This window comes from Lygodium microphyllum, chromosome 18 (genome assembly GCF_053477565.2).
Source record: "Lygodium microphyllum isolate KBCC chromosome 18, Lygodium_microphyllum_v1.1.10, whole genome shotgun sequence".
NCBI lineage: Eukaryota > Viridiplantae > Streptophyta > Polypodiopsida > Schizaeales > Lygodiaceae > Lygodium > Lygodium microphyllum.
The window spans coordinates 2,372,015-2,376,780 of NC_141152.1; positions in this window are offsets into that span (position 1 = coordinate 2,372,015).

A 4,766-nucleotide genomic window follows, 5' to 3' on the forward strand; every position below is an offset into this window, starting at 1 on the left:
GTGGGTATAGATTGGAGCGAAATTGAGGAGCATTAGGAGGTGCATAGAGCTTCATCTTCTTTTGATTTGATGGCTGCTTTTGCCGTTGTTTTTGTCCTTCATTTGGGGCTGGATACTCCTCATCGTCAGCTACTCTCTTCTTATCATTCTTTTGGAATGATTTGTTGCCATTGTGCTCCATTTCCCATGTCTCAGCATGGTCAATGAGTTCCCTGAAACTAGAACAATGATAATGATTAAGAGCAGTACGAAGTTTAAAATGCAAACCTCCTTGAAACTTCCTAAGCTTTTCCGAACTGCTGATCTTCTTGAAATGTTAGACCTTCAAAAGTAGCTCCCAAAATCTCTTGGTATAGTCACCAAGTGACTCATTTTTCCTTTGCCAAAGCCGATCCCATTCCATTTTTACATCTCTTTTAAAATGAACAGGAAGAAATTGGCTTTGTATCATGCGAACAAAGGACCGCCATGATTTTGGGGCAGCATGATCATATTCCAACCCCGTCCACCAAGTATGGGCTAAGTCGATTAAATGTAAAGCTGCAAACTTAATCTTTTCTTTTTCTTTATACTTGTCACGACCATACAAAATTTGAAATTGACAAATAAACTTCAGAAGAAGATCAGGATTTCGGGAACCATCATACATACTGAACTTGATCTTCTTTTCAAGTTGAGATAGTGACTTAGTCTTCTTCTTCTTCTTATGCCTTCATCCATGCCCGGATCTTGAGGTTGAAGATGATGAAGTGCTTGATGGGGATGAAGATGGAGACGAGGGTGAAGAATGTCGACGCCTTTGACGATGATGAGGTCTTCCACGAGAAGAGTGTGACTCTTCGTTACTAGAAGAGGGTCCATTAGAGTAGGCGCCAGATGACTTTGAAGAAGAGGATGAGCTTTGACGCGATCTCTTTCTTTGTCTTGAAGTAGAATGGGATTGCCTCTTAGAAGTAGTTGGACTTCTTGATCGGCTCCTTTCATTGGTATGGCTTTGTCTCCTTGAAGCAGATGGGCTTTTTTCCTTGAATTCTTTGGGATTCTCAACTTTTTCTAGTTTGAGAAGTTGGTCACGAATTTGCTGATTCTCCTCTCTAAGACTTTGAATGGCTTGAAGGATAGCACTCGACTGATCCATTGAGACTCTTAAGAAAAAAAAAAATGCTCAAGCACTCAATGCAAGGGCTGAAAACGAACAAACTTATAATTGTAAGCACTACCAGTGTTGGGGGTGAGGACCGAGCCAAAGCTCTGATACCACTGTAAACGCCCCAAACAACGTAGTATGCTTAACAATTATGATATTCGCTTGTTTTCGAGATTTAATATAAAAGAGAATGAACACTTAAAGCTGATAATGAAAATTACTCACAAAATTACAGCCATGAAAATGTAAAAGTAATGGAGACAAGATTGAGGGTTGAAGATGGGCAACCCCCCCCCCCCGAAGGAATGTATTTCTGCTCAACCCAAGTCCCTTAGGGAAGAGCTCAGTTACAATCAACCTGAGAGTGAGAGAAAGTAATTCTCACTCTCACAAGATCATGCAAAGATGTACAAACACACATGCATTATCTATTATGCAATGATAAGAACTGATTTCTTTACAGTATGAGAGAAGAAAAAGGGGAAATCAGCCTTCTCCATCGTTGAACAGTAGTACATGGATAGGGCTTGCTTCTTGTTGCTAAAATGGAAGAAAGGGCCTGAAAAGGAGGTGCTGTAATGAATTTACAGGCTTGTTGTCTTGTAAAACAGCAGTGAGTAGAAGAGGGAATATGCAGCAATTTGATAATGGAGAAGTGGGGGATGATGATGGGGATGGATGGGGCCGGCCAGTTTCTGGCTATCTGTGGGTGTTGTACATGAGTTTACAGCAAAGAAAAATGATGCTGAATGAAGAAAAACGAGCTCTTATTTATAGGAGAGGGAAGAGCTAGTACAAAAGGGGAAAGTGGAGTAGCACAAGACAAGTGTCCAGCCACATGTCATGAGATGTGACAAGTGGTGGGACACTTGGAAACTTGTGTGACAAGTGTCTTGACACTTGTCTCTTCTCTATGGCCTTCCTTTTTGGGTTGAATACTGTCAAGAATAGAAACAACCAAATTTAGTAAGCACAGTCAGAGTACAGAACTTACTATTTTTAGAATGGCATCCCTATTTTTTAGGACTAGCATTTTTAGGTTAATTTGAGGCTCCTAAAATTTAGGGACCTCCTAAAATTTAGGGATCTCCTAAAATTTAGGGACCCCCCAATATGGGTGTCATATGAAAGCTTTTTCCGTGTACATCGCAAAAATGGTATCCGAATCTTCATGCGACTTTCCTATGCAAAGAAATGTGCATTTCAAGCTTTCAGCCCACACATGCACATTATACAAGCATTTCATGATCATGCCATCTTGTTGATTGTAACTGTCTGTTCTGGTGGATCTAGCCCACACTTCAAGGCATCAATCCTTTTTGTGTGCAAGTATAACCCTGATATGCATGAGTTCTAGTCACAGGTGCCCAATCGGGCCATATAGGTGGAAGTGTGAACTATCTTTTCTCTAACCCACCGCGTGGGTCCACCATAACCTGTGACCACTCATTAGTGGCCAGCTCCAATGCACTTTTCTTTATATCTAATTAGTGCAAAGGAAATAAATTTAATAAATCATTATATAGACAAATTAATGAAAAAGGATACAAATTCTGTTTCTATAGAGTTGTGACAGTTGAAGTAAAGATGCAGCTTGGATGTCCCAACCTAGTTGGGTTTGCTAAAAACTAACGAGATGATCTCGTCTCAGGTCCATGGAGGACCACATCTCTATAGCTCAATCGGCAAGTAAGTGGTATTGATCCTCTGTGTAGAGACTCTTTTGATTGTTGATCACCTTCTCAAGATTTTGTGAAAGGAGACGAAGGGAGACGAAGGGAGACCAATGCACGCTGCTGGTAAGAACTGGACGTGATTTTGGTGAGAAATTTTATGACAGAGTAAAATCTGCTTTAAGAACTAAGAAACAAAGTGAAGAGGAGAGAACGATGATTCAAATGAATGCAGATGAAAAAAGAAGCGTGATTTTGGTGAGAAACGTGATAGTAGAATATTCAAAAAGAAAGAATAATGGCCAAAAAGTGACCTCTGACATGAGTTAATGTCCTTAGGTATTTAATGGCTAACCTCTTAAATGAATAATAAATTCTCTCATTAATCACGTATGAATGGCCAAATTTGGAGGGTTCATTATTTTAAAACCTCAACAAATTAGTAGCTTAATCATTTTCTTACAAGTGTCATTTTTGAAACGTTTTTGGCCCTAATGTTGATCACAACTCAAGGGGAGGTTGGAAAGCCAAAAATTCAATTGGCCAAAGCATCTCGGATTATAAAGGGAGTTAGAAAGGGACTACCTGTCTACTTGATTAAGCTCAATAAGTTAGATCAGAAGCAAGAGTCTAGTGAAGAACCTTCATGGCTAAAGGAGTATGCGAACGTATTTCCTAAAGAGCTCAAAGAACTCCCGCGCCTCAAAGAGAAGTGGATCATGAGATCAAGCTCGTGCCAAGAGCTGCACCAATTGCAAAGAGACCTTATAGGATGTCCATCCCGAAAGCAATTGAGCTGAAGGAGAAACTCAAGCAACTACTAGATCAGGGCTACATCCGTCCTAGCAGTTCACCATGGGAGCTCCAGTGTGGTTCCAAAAAAAGAAAGATGGAATGCTTCGACTGTGTATTGATTATAGAGGGTTGAATCAATCAACTGTTAAGAACAAGTACCTTATTCCTAGAATAGATGAGCTTCTTGATCATCTTCAGGGTGCGAAGATCTTCTCAAAGATTGATCTCAGGTCTGGTTACTATCAGATAAGGATCAAGGAAGAAGATATCCCAAAGACGGCCTTCAACACAAGATATGGACACTTTGAGTTCCTAGTTATGTCATTCGGGCTCACAAATGTGCCTGCCACCTTCAACAGGTTAATGCAAGATATCTTTAGGCCATATCTTGATGACTTCGTACTCGTCTTCTTCGAAGATACCCTAGTCTATTCCAAACAAGAAGAAGATCATGAACCCCAGCTTCGAATTGTCCTTGAGATAATGAGGGTACACAAGCTCTATGCTAAAATGAAGAAGTGTGCATTCTTCAAACATCACATTGAATATTTGGGATTCATAATATCAGCGGGAGGAATCTCAGTGGATTCGCCAAAGTCAGAGATGTTCTAGAATGGCCAATACCAACATCTGTGTCCCCTAAACTTCTCAGATCCAACCTTGAGGGTTGAAGCTTCAAGGCAGATGCTAGAAGAGATGGATGGCCAAATGAAGTCAATAAGACAGGACATCCAAGCCGCCAAGGATAGACAGAAGGCATACGCAGATTTGAAGCGTCAAGATAGAACCTTCAAGGAAGGAGTCATGGTCCTCATTCGCGTACGGCCAAAGAAGAGCTCTCTATCCTTAGGAGATTGCAAGAAGCTAAGTCTAAGGTATTGCGAACCATACAAGATCCTCAAGTGCCTAGGACCTAATGCTTATAGACTACAACTCCCTGAGAACCTAAAGGTTCATAATGTATTCCATATCAGCCTACTAAAGAAGTATGTACCTAATCCTAGCCATGTACTTGATGACCAACAAGTTATAATGCCTAGCCAAGGAGTCCTTGAGCTACGGCCTGACAGGATCTTAGATGTTAGGGAGAGACAATTGAGATCCAGAACCTTGAGAGAATGCCTCGTCCAGTGGAAAGATTTTCCCGAGGA